The sequence below is a fragment of the Erinaceus europaeus genome, chromosome 12 (genome assembly GCF_950295315.1).
Source record: "Erinaceus europaeus chromosome 12, mEriEur2.1, whole genome shotgun sequence".
NCBI classification, from domain to species: Eukaryota; Metazoa; Chordata; class Mammalia; order Eulipotyphla; family Erinaceidae; genus Erinaceus; species Erinaceus europaeus.
Genome location: NC_080173.1, coordinates 78,773,859 through 78,797,109, shown reverse-complemented (window position 1 = coordinate 78,797,109; position 23,251 = coordinate 78,773,859). Strand labels below are relative to the sequence as shown.

At 44.4% G+C, this 23,251-nt stretch overlaps 1 protein-coding gene and 1 non-coding gene across 2 annotated transcripts in view; both read right to left on the bottom strand.

Annotated features, from left to right (window-relative positions):
* The window catches only part of NXN (nucleoredoxin), a 212,777-nt gene that overhangs the window by 45,629 nt on the left and 143,897 nt on the right, over positions 1 to 23,251 (bottom strand). The gene's annotated exons all lie outside the window — the stretch shown is intronic.
* LOC132542148 (U1 spliceosomal RNA) lies at positions 12,860 to 13,024 on the bottom strand. Its single transcript, XR_009553275.1, has one exon. It is a non-coding gene; the product is annotated as a U1 spliceosomal RNA (small nuclear RNA).

The window sequence follows — 23,251 nt, the reverse complement described above, 5'->3', positions numbered from 1 at the left end:
CAGTAGTGTGGAGGGTAAGTAGGCACCAGGGGCCTGGGTTTATAGCCAGGTCTAATATAATATCTCTGTAGACTTCAGCAGGTGACAGGGTACCAGGCCTCAGCAGGTCAGGCCACCTTACCTAGCATGGTAAGAGGCCCATCCCAGGATGAATAATGGACCTAAGATGCCATGATGCACACAGAGATGCTCTGAAAACTACAGAGCTACTCCAGGGGACACATCATTAATAGGTGAATCAGTTTATGCCTATTTCTCCCTTGTCTTGTCAGCAGCCCTTTCAAAAGTCATTCTCCTGTCAGCTTAATCCTAAAGTGAATCAATCCGCTGTATCGTCAATCCGCTGTACGTGAAGCTCCTCGGAAAATGAGGGTTTCCTGCTGTGGCCAGTTGTACTTTTGCCATAAGAGCATTCTGCAAAACATAGACACATTTTGGGGACCTAATGTGGCCTGACTGCCTCTGGTCCCTTTTTTTCTACCTTCTCCCCATCTGTGATTTCCAAATTTTAAAGGAACATCTGGAAAAAATTTTCACTGACAGGAATCCCTACTTTCTGGTTTAGATGACTGTAGCATGAAATACAGCACAGCCTGATACATGGTCTGGAAGAGGGAGAAGGACTGAGTCAAGCAGCGCCCAGCACAGCAGCCTCTGAACCAGGAGACTGGGTGGGTGGGGAGCAACTGAATATCTCCCAGTGGACACTGTGAAGGAAAAAGGTGAGTGGGGATTTAAACAAGCACTTGAACTGGGCTCACTGGTCGGGTACCTCTGCTGTTGGTAAAGACCAGATGACTTTAGCTGTCTCCAGTGCTCTTCCAGCAAAAAGTTCACCCAAGATTCACTTTGGTGATACCTTCAACTTGCTGAGCCACCTCCTTTCATAGCCACCCCAAGGTCAAGTGACTTCAGCTGACTATGTCCTTGCAAAACCTCAATGCCCAGACATGTTAAATGTTTGTTCACCAAGTGCAACCAAGATGAAATAGAACAGAAGAAAGAGGAGATGATGTTAGCTCAACTTGGCGAAATCAAAAAGGATGACAAAATGGGCTATTGAGTTACTTAAAAGTAACCATTCCTTGGCCTGGCGGCTGGTTCTGGTTAGTGATTCCAAGGCTGTGGTTGAAGCTATCATCCTAGGAATGCTGGCCAGAAACGCTTTCATAGTGACCCATGGAACAATGAAGCAAATATCAAGAGGGTCAGGACTGGGAACTGGCAGACTGTAAAAATGCAACCGCCAAAGCCCAGCTAATCTGAAACACTGGTGGGGTCAGTCAGCACCCACAGATGCCACAGGGAAATGCAACGTGGAGATTTCTGAGAAGTTCCAGCTCCTGAGGGTGACACAGAATCTGCCTCGCATTCTGAGGACTTGGTTTTGCACTTGACTGGGCTGAGTTTTTATTTCTCAACAGCTGCTACAAATCTGTGGGATTAAGCCAAAGCTAACACAGATGCAGGATTAACCAGGGAGCTGTTTGGCAAGGTCAGTCAGTGCGTTCTCAGGCAAACTTTACCCTGGTACCTTCCACCAAATACTAACCACAGCCAGCACACCATGCTTTCTGTGAGTAGCATGTGAAAACAGGTCCTAGAAAGTGTTCCCACCCTTCCTAACCCAAACACCACTAATGCACCCTATACATGAAGTCTGAGAGGAAAAGTTCTTGCCACACCTCCAGAGCCAGACTCTTCCACTCCAGCTACTGGCCAGTTGGTGATCTCAGGCAAGTTACCCAATTTTCTCTCCAGTTTCCTCATCTGTGAAGTGGGACTGTTGCGATTATATGAGTTAGCAAGTGTGCTCAGAACTGGGCATGGCATGAACTGGCTGCTGTTAACTGCTACAGTTATTATTGTTGCTATTATCACAGCACCATTCTAAAGCAGCTACTTGTCTCATGTTCCTGGAGTTAAGATCAAATCTTACTTCTGTGGCATGGTTTTTCCACTGTGTGATACAGCCTGCGACTGAATTCTTCATAGCCAGGTAAGGCTGTTGGTCAAGTACAGTATTTGGCACCTGTCATAGGTTCAGTAAATGGGTGAACAAATGGGAGGAGTGAATGAATGGAAAAGAGAATGGAAACACTGTCTGCAGGCCGGCTGACTGGATACCTAATTATGCAATCAAGTTCAACTGTGTAAAACTGTGTAAAAGGCTTCTTTACGGCTGAAATTCTTACGTGTCTTTGGCATTGTTGAGGGCTTTCCAAGTTCCAGAATGAAGAACCTAAGACAAGTGCCAGTAGAATTAGATCTCTTCTAACAGTACACCTTGACTATGTTTCCTATCGCTCCTTTTTCAGAACAGAAACATGGTGAACAGACCAGTCTAAGAGACCATGAGAAAGATGTGGGTGAATTGGCCAGGCTGGTGAGAACCATCACAAGCTTATGAGCAATCAAAGCTAGCAGATTTATGGTCAGGATGCTGGGTTAAGGGTTGATTTTCCCATCACTATAGATGGCTCAGAAAGAAGGCCTTTGCCCCAGAGGTTTCAAAATTGGCATGTCTATTCTGCTTCCTACAGACAAAGGCATCAGGCATAACATACACCATATGTTCTCCTCCTGTGTCCACCTCTGATACTCCATGTTGATGAGCTCAGGAGGGGAGGAAGAAGAGGGTGGAGAAGTGAAGGCAGTAGACTTTGATGCCTGAGGCTCTGAGGTTCCAGGTTCAATTACTGACTCTACCATAGACCAGAATTGAGCAGTGATCTGATAAAAATAAATAATTAAATAAATGAAAGACAGAATGGTAGAAGGAACATGAAAATTTTACTCTTCACTTCTCTAAAATCTCAGAATATTGAGTTTTCTAATCAATTTATAGCTACAATCAAAGTGCTACAGGAAAAATGAAGGGGTAAGTGTCATATTTGCCTTCACAAACTGTAAATTTTTGAAGTGGAAAATGGTTAATTAAAATGGTAAGTCTGAGGCTGGGTGGTGGTGCACCTGGTTGAGCACATGTGCTACAATGTGCAAGCACCTGGATTTGAGCCCCTGGTCCCCACCTGCAGGGGAAAAGCTTCACGAGTGGTGAAGCAGGGCTGCAGGTGTCTCTCTGTCTCTCTCCCTCTCTATCTCCCCCTTCTCTCTTGATTTCTGGCTGTCTCTATCCAATAAATAAAGAGAATTAAAAATTTTTTTAAAAGAATGTCTCAATTAAAAATGGTAAATATGTTACAAACCTATACCCACAATGTTTTAAATTTAGAATATATGTATTTTATTTATTTCACAAGAGACAGATAGATGGGGAGGGAGCCCAGATAGCACTCTGGCATATGTGGTACTGGGGACCTCATGCCTGCAATTCTCTCACTGTGCCACTTCCTAGGCTCCTCCATGACTTTTTTTTGTGTGTGTGGGGGAATCATCCCTGGGGTTTCACCACTCAGGACTGACTTTCTGATAGAGACAGAGAGGTAGGGAGGCACAGCAGAGAAACCACAGCACTGAAATCTCCTTCGATGTGGAGGAGACTGGGCTCAAATCTGAGTCTTGCACATTGTAAAGTGGCACGCTATCCAAGTGAGCTATTTTGCTGGCCCACTCCACAGTTGTTTCCCCACCCATGACTTTTACTAGTGGAGGAGCCAAGACTGCAATGTCTAGGCACCCCATGAGGCAGATCATGGTCACTGTCTAGGGAAGAGAGCTAGAAAAGTAACAAGGGAAGATTGGCTCCACCTGAGCTTAATGATTATGTCAGCAATGGTTCCTTGTGTGAAATCTAACACGCTCAAGTTTCAGAAGCCCTCCTAGTAACCACTTCCATTCCAGGTAGGAACTGCCAGAGAACCAACAGCTCATGACCGAGTGTGGATATTGTTGGCCAAATACTCAGTCAATACTTCTGTTTAGCACAGGGCTTTCTGGCACAGGAGAAATGGTTCTGGATGTGATTCTAGAGCCACAGAGCCTGGGTTCACATGTACTCTACTGACACCTGTGGAGTTGACTTTGGATAAGTTAGTTCACTTCTCAGAGTCTCAGTTTCTTCATAAAAAAATGAAGATAATAGGGAGGCGGGCGGTAGCGCAGCGGGTTAAGTGCACGTGGCGCAAAGCGCAAGGACCTGAGTAAGGATCCCGGTTCGAGTCCCCAGCTCCCCACCTGCAAGGGAGTCTCTTCACAGGCGGTGAATCAGATCTTCAGGTGTCTTTCTCTCCCCCCTCTCTGTCTTCCCCTCCTCTCTCCATTTCTCTCTGTCCTATCTAACAACGACGTCATCAATAATGACAACAATAACGACAACAACAATGAAAAACAAGGGCAACAAAAGGGAAAAATAAATAAATATAAAAAAATGAAGATAATAATACCTGCCTCCATGCTGTTGCTGTTAGAACGAAATTTATAAATATGTATACACACACACACACACACACCCCAATTAGGACACTGCCTGATACATAATAAGTGTTCAATAAATGTTAGAAGTGATACAGTGATGCCTAAAGAGCCCACTGCCATTCATTTCTCCTTGACCATGAATGAAGAATGGGATGACCCCCTTGGACGCCCACTTGACAGTCATGTCAGTGGCAGGTTCCCATCCTGGTAGAGAAGAGATGAGGGAAAGACTTCCTAAGCCTTGTATCAAATCAGGAGGCTTAATGATAAAGGACCAAGATGAAGAGACACACACACCCCTACATAGCACAAAACAGTAACTGTTAGTCTGGTGGTGTGTGTGTGTGTGTGTGTGTGTGTGTGTGTGTGTGTTTGGCTATGAAATTCTTAGGAGCTCACCTCATTTTGCTAGATACTCTTTTTAAAATAATTGTATTTATTGGTTATTGACAGAGAAATTAAGAGGGAAGGGGAAGATGCGGGGGCAGGGGGAGGGGAGAAGAGAGAGGTAGGAGGAGTGAGGGAGAGAGTGAGGGGGTGGAGGGAAGGAAGGAGAGAGAGAGAGAGAGAGAGAGAGAGAGAGAGACCGACCAAGACCTGCAAAACTGCTTCTCCATTCCTGAAGTTTTCTTCCCCCTTGCAGGTGTGGACCAGGTCTTAAACTGGGTCCTTGTGCATTGAAATGTGTACTCGAACTAGTGTGCCATCATCCCATCATCTACCCACCACCAGATACTCTTTTACAACAGAAATCATTTCACTGAGATTTATTTTTTTGGGGTGTGTGTGTCCTGATGTGCTACCTCTTTTATCTCCAAGCAATGTCTACTGCCATCAGTAGCCAGCCTGCCCCCCCACACCTCCCCAGTTGAGCAAGCTGTGCTTCCATCTTGTCCCTCCAAAGTGCCGTCAAAGACACTGCCAATCACCAGGATAAAGAACTGCGCTCTATGCTTCTGTTAGGCTGAATACAAAACATCCACTGCCACTTAATCCTTTCTTCTGAGGGGACAGCTGTGCCTGGCAGCCTCACTGTATTAGACAGGAATCAGTGCCTCTCGTGTAAGAGCACAGGCTCTGGGGGCAGATGGTTTTTGTTTCAATCCTGGCTCTGTCACCTCAGGCAAGTTACTTAGCCCCCTCAAGCCTCACGTGGCTCAATTGCAAAAGATTCCAAGTTCCCTACCTCCGAGGGTCACTGTGAGGATAGAGAATACATCTGACAAGCTTAACACACACACACACACACACACACACACACACACACACACACACACACACACACACACACAGAGAGACATGGGGAAATTTCCAATGTGTACACTTTGGTGTATTGCATCAAAGTAAACGACTCTGGGGTGGGTGGGAGAAAGGGCTCAGGTCCTGGAACATGATGGCAGAGGACCTGGGAAAAGTTATGCATGCACTCACTATTGTATTTACTGTTGACTGTAAAACATTAATTCCCCAATAAAGAAATTAAAAAAAAGCACTTAAATGCCGCATTTGCCTATGATAGTCAGAACCCCATGGTACCACCAGTCCTTGACATGGTTGTGACCCAGAATAATCCACACACACACATAAATAAATAAAGTGCTTTATGGGTTGAGCACGGGAAAGAGACAGTATCCCATATGCAACTAGGTCCAAGAGGTCAGTAAAAAGGAACAAAAACACATCCTGAGACCCAGAGGCAGCGGCCACCTCTTACTCTGCATCTCCTCTTCCATTCAGCAGCCACTCACTCACCAAGAGTTTGCCACTAAACCTCCTGTTAGAGCACTGCACCTCAAACCAAAATCAGTCAACCGCAACTTCAATGAGATAAAATGAAGTGCACCAATAAAGACAAAAATGTTATTTTAAAAATATTTTAATTTAGGGGCCAGGCGGTGGCGCACCTGGTTAAGCACATACTACAGTGCTCAAGGACCCAGGTTCAAGCCCCTGGTCCCCACCTGCAGGGGGCAAGCTTCATGAGTGGTGAAGCAGGGCTACAGGTATCTCTCTGTCTCTCTCCATCTCTACCTCCCCTTCCCCACAATTTCTCTCTGTCTCTATCTAATAAAAAATAAAGTTTTTAAAAAATTAATTTATTTATTACTGGATAGAGACAAGGAGAAACTGGGGGGGGGGGAGGAGATAGAGAGGGAGAGAGACAGAGACATCTGAAATCCTGCTTCACTTCTCATGAAGCTTTCCCCCTACAAGTGGGGAACAGGGGCTTGAACCTGGGTTCTTGCACACTGTAATGTGAGTGCTTAACCAGGTGCGCTACCACCTGGCCCCAAAATGTGATTTTTTTTTTTTGGTCATGGTAGAAGCCTCACTGCTCTGAGCTGACTTTTCTTTTTGAGGGGGGGTACAGACAACACTGCATCGAAGCTTCCCCCGCTGCCACAGTCCTACCATGTGGTGCACCAGGGGCTCAAAGCTGACCAAAGCTAAAGCACAGCAGATGCCCTCCCAGGTGAGCTACTTCTCCAGTCCCTGCCCATGTTTGTTTGTTTGTTTGTCTCTCTCACCTTTTCAAAAGTGCTGAGATGCAGATTACACCTTTTTTTTAAAACAATTAAACAGTACTTGATTTTTATTTTTTAAAGATTTTATTTATATTATTAATGAGAAAGATAGGAGGAGAGAGAGAAAGAGCCAGACATCACTCTGGTACATGTGCTGCCGGGGATTGAACTCAGGGCCTCATGCTTGAAAGTCTAATTCCTTAGCCACTGCGCCACCTCCCGGACCACTGCAGATTACATCTTAATTTTAATTTCTTCCACTGGAAGAAATTAATTTAATTAACTTAAATTAATTTAATTTCTTCCATTGGTGGCATTGGAGAGCCCTGCTCCCCAAATTATTTGGAAGCTGGTATTATTTGCAAAGACCAGTTAAAGATGTTCACTGACGATGCATATGACTTCCTGCCCCAAATGACTCAACAAGCCAGGAGATGAGCAGTTTGTTGGGAGTACAAAGCAACATATGGCTGCCAAGTTCTTTCTGGGCGACACCACAGACAGAGGGAAGGCTGCTCTGTTTCCCCATGCTGCAGCTCTCACAAGCTGACAGAGGGATTTCCTAAAGCCCCATCTGGTATAAAAAAAAAAAACTCTACTGGGCAAAGTGGTTTGGACGGTGAGGCAGTGGCTAGTAATAACAGACTAGGGTCAAAGGCTATAAAGAGAAAAGGCTAAAGAGATGGCTGGGAGTTTTCATCTGAGAGAGAACAGGGAGCCAGAATCAGTCTGGAATCTGGCTGGGAGAGACCACATCCCAGCTCCAAAGGCAAACCACTTCTGGGGAAGATTGGGTTTCTGAGGCTTGTGCCATCATGAATCCTTCCGCTGATATTAGCAGGCAAGCGTTCAAGTTGTCCTCATTCACTCTGAGCAGGGTTATTTTTACTTGAAGACTGAGGTCCTTGATTTGTCACTTGTTACTATACAAGTTCCACCCAGAAAGCTAAGTTCATACCAAAGAGCAATGCATTTCTGAGCTTGTACACACCAGATTTCTATAGGGCCCATAAGGTCAAAACCAAATAAAAAAGGAAGAACGGAAACCCAGGAATAAAGACTATGTGGTAGAATGGCAGTAGGTATAGATTTATTTTTATTTATTTATTTATTTATTTATTTATTTATTTATTTATTTTCCTCCAGGGTTATTGCTGGGCTCGGTGCCTGTACCATGAATCCACCGCTCCTGGAGGCCATTTTTCCCCCCTTTTTGTTGCCCTAGTTGTTGCAGCCTCGTTGCGGTTATTATTGCCATTGTTGACGTTGCTTTGTTGTTGTATAGAACAGAGAGTAATGGAGAGAGGAGGGGAAGACAGAGAGGGGGAGAGAAAGATAGACACCTGCAGACCTGCTTCACCACCCGTGAAGCGACTCCCCTGCAGGTGGGGAGCCAGGGGCTCGAACCGGGATCCTTACGCCGGTCCCTGTGCTTTGCGCCACGTGCGCTTAACCCACTGCGCCACCGCCCGACCACCAGTAGGTATAGATTTATGGATTCTGTGAAGGGAGTTGTCTGTCCCGGCAGCAAAACTTTCCCCTGTCCCTCCCTCTTAGCAGGAGGAGGGCAAATATCCTCAATGCATCCCACCACTGCATTCTTCTACGAAAGAAGATGTAAGGTGACATCTTAAGAGAGGAGAGAAAGGAAAGCTATCATAGTACTATTTCACTGTTTCCGGAGCTTCCCCATGGTGCAGTACATGGTGCTCCCATGTGGTGCTGGGGGCTCAAACCCAGGTCTCTGTGTATGGTCAAGCATGTGCTTTGCAGGGAGAGCAATCGCCTGGGCCCTTAGAAAGATGATGACTATGATTATGATTATTATTCAGACTGGTGCCTCACACACTGCAACTTCACCATTCCAGGCTTTTTTTAAAAAAGGCTTTTAAAAAAATGTATTCCCTTTTGTTGCTCGTCTTATTGTTGTAGTTATTATTGCTGTTGTTATTGATGTTGTTGTTGTTGGATAGGACAGAGAGAAATGGAGAGAGATGGGGAAGACAGAGAGGGGGAGAGAAAGATAGACACCTGCAGACCTGTTTCACTGCTTGTGAAGCGACTCCCCTGCAGGTGAGGAGGCGGGGGCTTGAACTGGGATCCTTATGCCGCTTCTTGTGCTTTGCGCCACCTGCGCTTAACCTGCTGCGCTACCGCCCGACTCCCCATTCCAGGCTTTTCTTCATTCAGAGACAATTCAAGGAGAGACAGAGACAGGCAGTGAAAACCACCATTCAAGGGCTTCTTCCTGTGCCACAGCACTTCCTGTGTGGTGCTGGGGCTTCTACCTGGGCTGTGTACAAGCTAAAGCATGAACCTGACCTGGTAAACTATCTCTCCAGCCAAAAGAAGGGAATTTTTTAAAATTATATTTATTTATTTACTGGATAGAGACAGCCAGAAATGGAGAGGGGGAGGTAGACAAGGAGAGAAATAGACAGACACCTGCAGCACTGCTTTACCAGTTGCAAAGCTCTCCCCCTGCAGACAGGGACCAGGGGCTTGAACCTGGGTTCTTGTGCATTGTAACATGTGCGCTCAACCAGGCCCATCACCATCAGGCCCCAGGAATTTCTTTTTTTAAATCATTTTATTGGGAGGGTTGATGGTTTACAGTATAGTTACTAACACATTGGGTTCAGTTTCTCATATCCTTGTGATAAATGTCTGCAAAACATGCCCCCCTTCCCCAAAGAAGGAAATTCTAAGATGTGAAGTGATCCACCTAGACAATAGTGAGAGGAACCCCCATCCCCTTCTAGAGACTTACTGTCATCATCCTTAGGAGACTCAAAATCCAAGCTCCTTCATCACTGGCTCCCACTCCTCTGCCTGACACACACACACACACACACACACACACACACACACACACACACACACACACACACACCTATATCTTGGGCTGCTTTTGCATCTTTAATGCTAAATATGTGATGGTACTCAAAAAATGACAATGGAGAGGTGCAGGCCAAGATAGAGTATGCTTACCAGTTGCTTATACTTGACTCTACAAATGCAGCATGACAAATAAGTAAGTCTGGTATTTGATTTTCACACATTCATCATGGTTCCTAAGCAGCTACTAAAGGAGTTGCTATCCAAAAAAGAAATCAGGCAAATAGTTTCAAAACCTTCTACAGCTTCCAGTAGATTGGGAATGTGACTGCGTAACACGGACTCACCCAAATGCTATAAATTACAAAGCAGCAGCAGCGTAAGCTTTTTCTATGTCCACTCTCGAAATGAAAATAGGAGCAGGAAGTGTGGTTTGTGAGAATTACAGAGGTCTTTGTCCTTTCAGCACTCTCCATACCTGTCTCATGGAGGAGCCATTAGCACTCAGGAGAGCACTCCCTTCAATTTCCTCTTTGATTGTTATTTCATGAGGGTTTTGGGGTATGTGTGTGTGTTTCCCCTTGGCTGCACAGAGAACTCTGCTTTCTTGGCAGAACTTTCCAAGTGCCCAGTTAAACCCCTTGTTACTACTTTCCTGCTCAGGAAGTCCCACTGAGCCCCAGCCAAATGACATGAGGAGGAAAGGAAACATTTACAATGAGAAATTCCCAGTCTGGGAAAAAAAGAAAAAAAAAAAAAAGATCAAAGAGGCTTGTTGTAAGAGAACATTCTGCATGAAGCCTGGCACATGAAGGTCCTCCACTAATAGGACTGGCATGGCCCATGATGGGAGTCACATTACCTCGTGGGGAACTTAAGACTCCACCACTCGGCTATAGATCAGCCAGGTCTGTGAAAGAATTGTATCCTATATTTAAGAAGCCGTGATCGCCATGCTCGAAGATGCCTTTATATAGAGATGGATGTGGCTTGCATTGTTCCCCACCGCCAGCTCTTGAAATGAAAGGGTTCCACAGCACAAAGAAATAAATAACAGCAGGGAGAGAGAAAGAGGGAGGTAAATTGTTTGGAAAGTAGAAGACAGGGGTGGACAAGATGAAATTCAAGACAGATGTGTGAGAGCCACAAACATATGTCCTTGAATTTATGCATCCAAGTGATTCATGTAGAATGGGGGGGGGGGGGAGAGCCACATACCCAATATAGAAATATGAGAGCAAATATAGAACAAAGTATTATATTCCCCTATTCTTACAAAGAAACATCAAGTCACATTTCTCTCTGTTAAATAAAGCTGTCATAAACCAGGGTGAGCACAGGCTCCAAGATGAAACTATTAATTAAGCAGAGGCTCTCTGTGGTCTCTGTCATTCTCAATGGGATGTCAACCACCAACAATGTATTTCTAATTACTGAGTGCAGATTTCTTATCTCCAAAAGGTACTGCAGCTGCTTACTTAATATCAGTAGGATTAGGGGGAAAAAAACAGCACTTGCCAGATTAATGCCAGATCATTAAGAAAAACTAAAGCAGGAAATTTAGATGGGCGTTTCTTCAGAAACACAAAAGTCCAAAGACATGGACCGGAAAGACATTTTTTACAATGCAGTATTAGTGTGTGTTGTTTTATTTCTAAACAGCAAACTCGAAGGGGCCGGTGCACAATTGATTCCAAATGCCTCATACTGAGAAAAAAACACAGGCAGCCTGCCTTACTGGTTAACTGCTCTCAGTATGAGACTTCAGATGGTAAGAAGAAAGAGGAACACAGCAAGAGGATTTCTGGTTGCTGGATGTGCTAGAGGAATGGGGTGAAGCAACACCCAAGGACAAAAATCAGGGGGTGGGAGAATGACTGAATTTTTGAGACGGTTCAAGTCACAGTTCAAGACACTGCTCAGCAGATAATTACGAAACATCAGTTGTGCACAATGTATGTGCCTGGTTATTTCATCATCACCAGGCATTTGTTGAGCATCGAAACCCTACTAAATATTTGTGCCACATGGTGTGGGAATACAGAGATAGAGGGTAGAGAGGGCTAGTGAAAGAGCTCAAGTTGGGTAGTGTGCTGCTTTGTCGTGTGCTCGACCTAGGCTTGAGCCTGGCCCTCAGAGCACTGAAGGAAGCTTCAGTGTTGTCATCTTTTACTATTTCTTCTCAGCTTTCTCTTTCTGAGAGAGAGGAGGGGAGTGGGCAGGAGTGGGGGGCAGGAGACACCTTTGCTTTCAGGGGAGAAAAAGAGCGTGATAGATACCTGAACCTGTTTGTGTTTTGAATGGTCCACCTGCGATGCTGTCTGGGGGCTATAACTTAGGAACACCAAGGACTGCAGCAGGTATGGACCTTTGTTCTGAGGCCAGTCACACTCCAGGGAATTTAGATACAGTTGAGGCAGAACTTCTCAACCTGTGTGCTGCAGATAAGTTAGAGGTAGGGTAACTGATCTTCTCAGCCCTCCCGGCAGCGCCCCGCCCCCCTTTAACCAGGGCGCATCTCCTGTTGGCAAGTTGTCTTGTCTCTTAACCTCAGAAGGCAGACAGTGAATCATTCTCTAAGTGTGGTAGGGATGAGAAAAGGGAGGAGACGTACTGACTGGACAATGGTGGAGGTGGGCAACCAAACTCACGTAGATGGAGGAAGAACCAACCTTGTTGGGCAGAGGACAAACAGAGGAAGACAGAACCGACAGAGAAGGGACTGTGAAGAGGCACTAGAGAAGCAGAGAACAGAAAGGCAAGAGAGACAGGGTTGAGAGAGACCTGTTTCTGAAATCCCATTCTGGCCCTGCTGTAACCCAGCTGAACTTTATTTCCTGCATCTGGATGCCCATGTAATTAACGACTGTTTTCCAAGAGCCTAACCCAATCTACTTATGCCAGCTTGAGTGAGTTTCTGTTTCTTGTAAACAACTCTAACTAAGACAGATGTGTGGATCTGTGTGCACTGAGGGCCTGTGTGCACCACAAGATCCTCACTGTGTAAAACACTAGAAGAAAGGCAAAATGATGACCTTAACCCTTTCTGATCCTTTTCTCATATATACTTTCACTGTCCCCACAGGGAGGGCTTCATCACAGCAAGGTCTGTGCTTTACCAGGGGAGAGCATGAATGCTGCAGCCCCCACTACCACAGATTATGCAGCCAAGTCTCCCACATTTGGGGAAGTTGTAGGGGTCAGCACACCCGGAGAGCAATGGATAAGCCTCGCCCTGGGAAAACCACCTCCGTGATCATGGTATCTCCCCTCTGTCTAACTATAAATTATATAAATTAAAATTATAAATTATATAAATGACATTTATAAAATTATAAATTAAATATTTTTCTATTAAAAATACTTGTACTATTGATATATAGATAAATAAAAATAGTTGTACTATTGATATATAGATAGGAATGAGGATAAGGTGACCTGCTTTAGACAACAGAGGAGAACAGCATCACGGCCTCTTTACCTTGAGACACTACTTCTTAAATGTGAGCCTAAAACACCATGTTTCAAATGTTTCAAATGTGCATAGATGTATGGAAAACCAGCCTGCTGCTTCTCTAATGTGGGTCTCCAAGGAAAGGAAGCCATGCGTGAATTGTCATAAATGTGCAGAGAAAGGCTCTGCCACTGCACTCCCTCTTTTGAGCTCAAGGAGAGGAGTGGCTGTCTTCCATGAAGACTCTGGATTCTCATGGCTCCAGGAAGAGTTATGCTGATATGAGTCAGGTGGGAACAAAGTTTTAGGTTTCTTTCTTCTTTTTTTTAAATTTTTATTTATTTATTCCCTTTAGTTGCCCTTATTTTATTGTTGTAGTTATTATTGTTGTCATTGTTGTTGGATAGGACAGAGAGAAATGGAGAGGGGAGGGGAAGACAGAGAAGGGGAGAGAAAGAGAGACACCTGCAAACCTGTTTCACCACTTGTGAAGCGACTCCCCTGCAGGTGGGGAGCCGGGGACTCGAACCGGGATCCTTAGGCCAGTCCTTGCACTTTGCACCACCTACATATAACCCACTGTGCTACCGCCCGACTCCCAGTTTTAGGTTTCTTCTACAGACAAGCTGAATGGTCGCTTTAAAGCAAAAACAACAAAGCATACCCTTTTTTTCTTTCCCTTTCTGTTTTTAAATTTAATATTTATAGAACAGAGAGAAATTGAGAAGGGCAGGAGAGATGGAGAAGGAGAAAGAGACACTGTAGCATGGCTTTATCACTTGTGAAGCTTTCCCCTTGCAGGTGGGAACTGGGGGCTTGAACCCAGGTCCTTGCACATGGCAACATGGGTGCTCAGCTGGGTGCACCACTGCCTGGTGCTCTCTTCCTTTTTTCCTTTCTCTCCCCCCCCCCCCGCCTCTCTCTAATTTCAGAGAGAGAGAGAGAGAGCAAAAACACTGAAGTTTCCCACAATACAGTAGGGTTGGGCTTCAACTTCCGTCACCCATTTAGCAAAGCAACACACTAAGTGAGTTACTTCAGCAGTCCCAAAGCATGCCATGTACATATATCCCAAGATATTCTAGGATGCCTGACACTCGGAAGCAGGCATGGGAAGTCAGTCACGCTCTGTAGACACGCTCAGGTCAAGTGCACTGACAAGTTCTTGCTGGCTGGTTCCAGGAGCCACCGGTGGTGCATGGACCTGGAATGGCTCATGTACTAACTAAACAGGCAAGAAGATGACAATTGGTCAAGTTTCTGAGGCTGCAAGTACATGGACTTTCTCTCCCAGAAAAGAAACATCCCAGTGAATCAGAAACTGAATATGCCACTAATCATGAGCTTAGGAAACTTAAACTACTTAAGTGTTCTGAACAGAAACCACACACAAATTCATTCTCCATAAGGCCCACGGCCTTTCTGGGACATGCTGACCATTTGAAAAAGCACAATAATCCTGTCAACCTTTACCAGAACCAAATTGTGAAATGTCAACAAGTTTCAAAACTAGGCTCCAGACCACCCATAGAATGCTCTATGTCCCTGGCCTGAGCTACTTGGTCAGGAACCAAGTCTAGCCTGCTCATCTGTTCTCTGCTACGCAGCAGTGAAAAAGCCAGAGTTCCCCAGGCTAAAATTCTTGCTTTGTTAGCCCAGGGTGACAGACTGGGCAAGCCCTGTGTGATCCTCTCAGAGTGGCTTCAGGCTGTGGGCAGGGCAAGATAGATGCCCACAGATGCCTAGCTCTGTGGTGTAATGGACAGTACACTGGACTTCTAGACAGATGCCCAGAGAGCAAGAGCTAGAGCAAGCAGGGACCTAAAGACCACATAGGACCATGTGGCTCAGGGCTGTGCAGTGACATACCCTGGTGAGCACCCACGTTACCATGTGTAAAGACCTGGGTTCAAGCCCCTGGTCTCCAACTGCAGGGGGAAGTTTCACCAGCTGTACAGCAGGGCTGCAAATATCTCTTTCTCTCCCTCTCTACCCCCTCTCTCATTTCAATTTTTTTTTTCTCTGTGTCCTATCAGTTAAAAAGAAAAGGAAAAAGGAATATAAAAAGAAAAAAAGACTACTGGGAGCAGTGGATTCACTGTGCAGGCACTGAGCCCTAGTGGCAAAATAAATAAATAAAAACAAACAAACAAATAAATGAAGCCATGTGGCTCACTGTGACCTCTTGCCACAGCGAAGAGCAGACTGAGAGCCAGAGTGGCAAATCTGGCTACACTATGCAAGTTACTTCACTTCTCTCAGAAAGTTATTTCCTCTGTAAATAGTGTGAAAGTGACCGCTTCTGCCTCACAGCGTCACTATGAGGCGCCAACAAGATAGAAAATCCAGATGGCTTCATCCAGTGCATGTATTTCCCAACCATGTCTCTTAGGCATTCACATCATTGAAAAATCGGTATCCTCCTTTCTTATTTACATATTTTGCTTCAAATGAACATTTAAAAAGTCATTTGAGTGGACATTTCACACCACTATTGTAGATGGAAAACCAGTGCAGCTTGCAGTAATCAAGACTATGTCAAAATAAAAACTACAGAACTCATTATGGAACGTGATCTACCTCCTGTTGCCTGCAGGAGGCTCTGAGGTCTGCTTTGTCTACCGCAAAGAGTAGCAAGTGGTTAAAGGTGGAACACATGTTCAGACCTTCTGGTATAACTGAAGACTGGAGATGGAGAATGGAAAAAGTATGATGTAGGTTAAGGAGTAACTCCAACTCCAGTCACCTCAAATTTCTTAGGTCTTGTGCCAGCGAAGGCAGTGGTGAGAGGAGACGAGAATCTGGTGGGACCAACAAGCTCTGTCTCAATTTTTCTGCCATATGGGGATATGGTGATTCATGACCATTCTGTCCCAGAAGCACCACCAGTGAGAACCCATCTGCACCCAGGCCAGTGATATCACCATCAGGAAGGTTAAAACAAACAAATAAAAGACTCTGGGGAGAGTAAGGGTAAGGGGCACTTTCAGGAACTGTGAATGATGGTGGAGAGGAACCTAGGCTGGGGGTGTGAGTGTTTGGCAGACATCTATCATGGTGAAATGAGAACTTTTACTCATGTCAACAACTGTACTTACTGTAAACCACTAACTCCCAATAACAAAAAATATGCCAGGTGAATATTTCTACCTAGCCAACCAGTGAAAAAAGCCTAAATGTCCATCATCTGATGTCTGGCTAAAGAAATTGTGGGATATAGGGGCCAGGCGGTGGTTCACCTGGTTAAACACACACATAATGGTACACAAGGACTAGGTTCAAGCCCCTGGTCCCCATCTGCAGGGAGATAGCTTCACAAGTGGTGAAGCAAGGTTGCAGGTGTCTGTTTCTCTTCCTGTCTCCCTCTCCCCTCTCAATTTCTGTCTGTCTCTATCCAATAATAAATAAATAAGTAATATTTTATACTGTTACTAATTTATAAAAAATATCAACAAGACCATAGGATAAGAGGGGTACAATTTATGCAGTGAGTACCACCTCGGTATGCTTCACTTCAGACTGTGTCCAGAGACATCAGACATGGAATGTCAACCCTTCAACCTCATTACTCGGGTGAGACCTTTCCTTTCATAGTATTCTCTAATTCCATTCCAGGAGGTTCATTTCCTAACAAAGTCCCAAAACCTAGATATAGACCAGGTCCTATAAGATAGATCATATGTTCACATGTATCCATAAATTAGGGCAAAATATATACCTGAAAGCAAAAGTACTCAATAGTCTACAGTGAGTCAGTATGAAGTTCATAATGAAATAGTGTCTACTTAGACTTAGATACCCTCCTCACCTATTTCCTATTATACTTCATTCACTCACTCCCAAGCTATCCTTATCAAAGCAAGGACTGCAAAAGCTGAATAAGGGCAAGAGACTGGCATACTTTAATGATGACTCTTTAGTCACTATCAGGCCACCCCATCAGCTAGGGCCCTAGTCGGGGAGTCCTGAGATTCCCAAACAGACATGATGGGCCTAGACCTTGAATAACCCCCTCTCTCCATTGTTACTGGTTATCTATATCAGGAACAACAAAACAGACCCCTTTGACCCCCTATAGGACCTTGCCCTCAACTTGGATCCTCTGAAGGGCGGCTGGACAACATACTCTATGCTACACCTGAGGAAGATGGGTCCTGATATTGAGGCAGCTTGGAATGTTCCCACTCATGACCACAGAATGTGAAGGTCGTATCTACAGGGATGCAGAGGTCACATAGGCTCCTGAGCTGAATATGGGCCCCAGATCAGATCAAATCAATGGGGTTTACAGACAACAATATTTATACACCTTTCCCATATTTGGGAGCTACTCTCTTCCCAGATCCAGCTTTCTGGTCCTTTTGCCAGCCATGACATCATCTCCCCAGACAATAACTAGGATCCACCTATATATCAGATTTCAGGCTCAGGAAGAAAAAAAAAACTAGTATAGCCATAGGCCCTTTGGAGTATAACTAAAATATGCCTAACAGCTATCTACAGAACGGAGACTCCCCCACCCCAACTCTTCATCTGCACTATTCCAGCCTTTAGGTTCATGATTAGTCAACAATTTGTTTGGCTTTATATGTTAACTCTCTTTTCAGCCACCAAGTTCCAGATGCTAGCATGATGCCGACCGGACTTCTCTGGACAGACAACCCTACCAATGTGTCCTGGAGCTCCGATTCCCCAGAACCCTGCCCCACTAGGGAAAGAGGGGGCGGGATGGGAGTATGGATCAACCTATCAATGCCCATGTTCAGCGGGGAAGCAATTATAGAAGCCAGACTTTCCACCTTCTGCATCCCACAATGACCTTGGGTTCATACTCCCAGAGGGTTAAAGAACAGGAAAGCTATCAAGGGAGAGGATGGGACATGGAGTTCTGGTGGTGGGAATTGTGTGGAGTTGTACCCTTCTTATCCTATGGTTTTGTCAGTGTTTCCTTTTTATAAATAAATAATAAAAAGAGGGGTACAATTTTACACAATTACCACCACCAGAGTTTTATATCTCATCCGCTCCTTTGGAAGCTTTCCTATTCTTTATCCTTCTGGGAGCATGGACCCAGGGTCATTATGAGGTGTAGAAGGTGGAAGGTCTGGCTTCTGTAGTTGCTTCTTCACTGAACATGGTCATTGGCAAGTCAATTCATACTCCCAGTCTGTCCCTATCTTTCCTAGTGTGGCAGGGCTCTAGAGAGGTGGGGGTCCAAGATACACTGGTAAGGTCCCCTGTCTGGGGAAGTCAGGTTGTCATCATGGTAATATCTACAACATGGTGGCAGAGTGCTGGAGCTGAAGGGTTGACATTTCACGCCTGGTGTCTCTGGACACAATCCAAAGTGAAATGTGTCAAGGTGATACTATTTGCATTGATTTGGTTGAGCTCAGCAGATGCAGTATCAAATGGTATGGATTGAGTGAAGCCTGCAGAAAGACAAGCCACGCCCCAGAGTCTCCAGGACTGGGAGAAATTCTGACTTTATAGAGAATGGGGGTGGTGTGATGTTCCTGCTATCTTGGTGTTTAAGAAGGCAACAGATAGTTATTATTATAACCAAGTTATTAGGGAATTTGGCTTACCTTGAAAATCCCATGGTTAGGATTTGCTGTATCATACAAGACCTTACCTCTCTGTCTCTATCCAATAATAAATAAATATATTTAAAAGAAAAAAAGAAATAATGGGATATATACTCCACTGACTACCACAAAATCAAAAAGATGATATTGTGTCTTTTGGGGACAAAATGGATGGAACTGGAGGTGATATGCTTAGTACAAAAAGAGATGAAAAACAACTACCAGATGGTTTTAGAACTGATGATTTGCAAAAAAAAAAAAAAAAAAAGCAGAAACAAATTGTTTCTAAGATCTGTGAGAATATAGTGGCTATCTTTGGGATTTGGGATAAAAGGATACAGAACTTTGGTGGTGGGTGTGGTGTGGAACTACCATGTGAGCTTTAACATTTTTTAGATTATCTTTTGCTATTTATTGGATAGACAGCCAGAAATCATGAGGGAAGGGGAAATCGAGAGGGAGAGAGACATAGAGACACCTGCAGCACTGCTTTACCACTCACAAAGTTTTCCCCCTGCAGGTGGGGTCCAGGGGGCTTGAATTCTCTGGTCCTTGAGTTTTGTAACATGTGCACTCAACCACTTGGGCCCTGCACCCTGTAATCTTAACAATCTTGTAACCCACTATTCATCACAAAACCAACCAACCAACCAACCAAACAAACAAACAAACAAAAAAACCCTCACCTTGACCAAGAAGCTGACAAGAGTTCCCTGGAGTTACATAGATGTCAGCCCTAACTGCATCACCCTTATGGAGAAGGTCTGTAGTTCTCTCTAGCAAATACTTCAAATGGGAAGGAAGTGTTTAATTCAGTATTTCCCTGGGAAGACCTGCGGTAGAGTCTCCTAGGGAGGTGCAGATGTCTGACATCTCCTCCCTTTGATGCACTGAAGCTTGGGGGGTTGGGGGGGTCACGAAACATGGAGATTTCAAGAAAGCTCTGGGAAATTCTTGTAGCCACTGAAGTTGACATTGCACGTTTCTCTGACACCTCACATTCATCTGTCCACACTGCTCTATTCTTCCTCACTTATTTCTTATTTATTTTATTATGATTTACTGCCACTAGGGTTATCACTGGGGCTTAGTGCTTACACACAAATCCACCACTCCTGGTGGCCATTTTTCTTTCTTTCTTTTCTTTTATTTTATAGAATGGTGAGAAATTGAGAGGGGAGAGAGAGACACACCTGCAGATGTGCTTCACTACTCACGAAGCTTCTCCCTGCCAGTAGAGAGTGGGGGATTTGAGCCCAAGACTTTATACATGGTAACATGTACATGCAATCTGGTGTGCCACCACCCACCATCCCGGTTGTTTCTTTTATTTATTTTTTACTTATTTTTGGATCCTTATCATTATTATTATTCACCAGAGCACTTCTCAGCTCTGGCTTATGGTGGTGTGGCATAATGAACGTGGGACCTGGAAGCCTCATGTCTTTGCATAATCATTACGCTATTTCTCCCACTACATTACTGGGTCAAGTACCACTTCTCTGCTCACCCTCAAGTTTGGCCAGGTGCCCCTTTCTAGGTTTAAGCCCTGATGCTCTTACTTTGCAGCCCTGACCACAATTTTCACCATGCATTTGTGTGATTTGTTGAGTGTCTTCTCCACTGACCCGTGAGGACAGGGCTGGTACTTGGCTCACCTGCTGAATTTCTAGCTTCCACTATGGAGTCTGGGACAGAGCAGCACACAAGAAAAAATTTTTTTGTTGGTTAAGTGAATGAACCTGGACTTGCCATGTCTAATTCTCATTCCCTGTCAGTCCTTTCTACTCTCATTAAGATCTCCAGGCCTGGAGTCCATTCTGTAGGGCCTACTGGGGAGGGGAATGCCTATTATAGAGATATTTGTCAGTTAAAGGGATTGTGATTGTTGCCTCTGTTTACCTGAGTGGAGCTTTAAAAGTTTAGAGTTATTCATAGCCTAACAGGCTGAAAGCCATACACCCCAACCTTTCTCTTTTTCCTTGGCCCTGGAGTTTCCTAGTTATCAGAGTCCCCCAAGGAACTCTAGGTCAGCCATGCCCAAAGGGAGTGATCACTTTTGACACAATCCAAAATACCTCTCTAAGGCTAGTAAAAACTTGACTCTTAACTCTAGGATAGATTTATCCTTTTAGTCCCACTCATGAATAAGTTTGTTGAAAATTTTTGTTTGAATTAGTATAATAATTGTCTGAAAATATGCCCCAGAAGGAAGCACGCCTTCCATTCTTCAGCAAGTACAGACATGGTCCCATCTGATCCACCACCAGTTCTGGCAGACACATACCCACAAATACTTAGCTCTGCCATGGGATATGTAGAATAAATTAAGTTTAGGGGACGAAATCATAAAACAAGCCTCTAAGTCTAAAGACACTGTGTACCTTGGCAGGCGGGATGCATGTGCTACAACAAATCCTGTCCAGCGTGCCAGAGAACTCAATCAAAGCCAGCAGAAAGTGATTCCTGTCATATGAGAAAGGCAATTCACCAGCAGTCCCTGAGGGAGAGATGAAGATAAGGGCTCCAATCTAGTCTTGCATCTGCCAAAATTCCTTCTCATGATGGCTAAAGAAATCCAAAGGCCTAAAATCCTGAACAAGAGGAGATGGACATTCTAAAGTCAAGGCATGTGTGAGCATAAAACAACTATTCAATCCTCCTAGGAAAGTGTTCTCATAGAGATCTTTAGCTGTGGGACTGTGAATGGACTTGGTCTGGTAGAAGAATCTTTCATCATCCTAGGGCATGCTCTAGGTTGGGAAGTACTCAGGTGTAAAGTATGGCTCCGCTTTCACAAAAACAAAAACAAACAAACAAACAAAAAACACTCCAATTTCTATGGCTGAACTTACCCTGCATTTGGATAGTTAAGTTTACCTGGACCAAAATAGGCCACAGTTAGTCTACAAGGCCCAACCACATGGTCCACAGGAAACTGAGACTTGTGAGACTACTCACTTTACAGCAAGGCAACAGAGAAAAGCAACTAGTTACAATAATAATAAATAATAATAATAAGGTTTCAATCAGTGTTTTACCCTGTTACACGTTTTAGCACTCTGTCAGAAATCCACCATAGGGAGTCAGGCAGTAGTGCAGCGGGTTAAGCGCACGTGGCACAAAGCGCAAGGACCAGCATAAGGATCCTGGTTCGAGCCCCGGGCTCCCCACCTGCAGGGGAGTTGCTTCACAAGTGGTGAAGCAGGTCTGCAGGTGTCTCTCTTTCTCTCCCCTCTCTGTCTTCCCCTCCCTCTCTCCATTTCTCTCTGTCCTAACCAACAATAACGACAACAATAATAACTACAACAATAAAACAGCAAGGGCAACAAAAGGGAATAAATAAATATTAGGAAAAAAAAAAAAAGAAATCCACCATAAACATCAGACCATCTGTGACTTTGCTAAGCCTTTGCTTCTCCCGATAGGCAGAGGTCATAGACTAAGCATATAGGAACTCAAGTCTACTTCTGAGGCTTGCTCAGATCCTACACTAATAGTTCAAGAGTCACAATGAGAAATGTTTTCCCTGAGGGAGCCATTTCAGGAGATTACAAACAGCTTTCTATTCGTACCTCTTTTCTTTGTAACTAGTTTAAGATCTGCTAAGTGATATCACGTCTGAGTGAACTAGGTACAAGCCTTTCTAGAACAACAACAAAAAGCAGGTCTTCATTTTACCATCTATGATGCAAGCTTATGATTTCTAACAGAAATCTGACTTTGATATAAGTAACTGAGGTCAGGAGGTCAAAAACACCAATTATTTTAAAGTGGTGATTTTTGGCACACGATTCCCAGTTTTTAGTTGATCTGTAAACTAAATAACTAACAATCCCATGTGGTACGCAGAGCATTCACCAAGAGTCAGTTTCAAAGCTAGGCAGTCTGTGAGAGAGTTTCCTACTTGGCCAGAGTGACTGAAAGATTTTACAGAGTTTAAACTCTTCAGTCTCTAACTATGCCATGATGAGTGGGACCTGGGAGGACTTAATCCCTCTCCCATCTATCTGTGTACTTGAGCAGATTATAATGAATTGATTTTATTTATTTTTTAATTGCCACCAGGGTTATCACTGGGGCTTGGTGCCTACATAATGAACCCACTACTACCTGGAAGCCATTTATTTCTCTCTCTCTCTCTCTCTCTCTCTCTCTCTGTGATAGGACAGAGAGAAACTGAGAGTAGAGAGGAAGATAAGAGGGAAGAGAGAAAGAGACATATGCAGTGCTGTTTCACAGTTTGTGAAGCTTCCCCTCTTCTGGGAGGAGCCAGGGGCTTGAACCTGGGACCTTATGCATGGTAACATATATGCTCAAGTAGGTGCACCACTGCATGGCCCTTTAAAATGAGTTTTAAGAGGAATTCTGGTCCTCCCACAGCAGCTTTCTTTGGTAAAGCCCTAGGTGAAAGTAAAATTACATCAAGCTTATTTTTACTGGGTTCCTTTCCTTTCATAAGAGAGTGC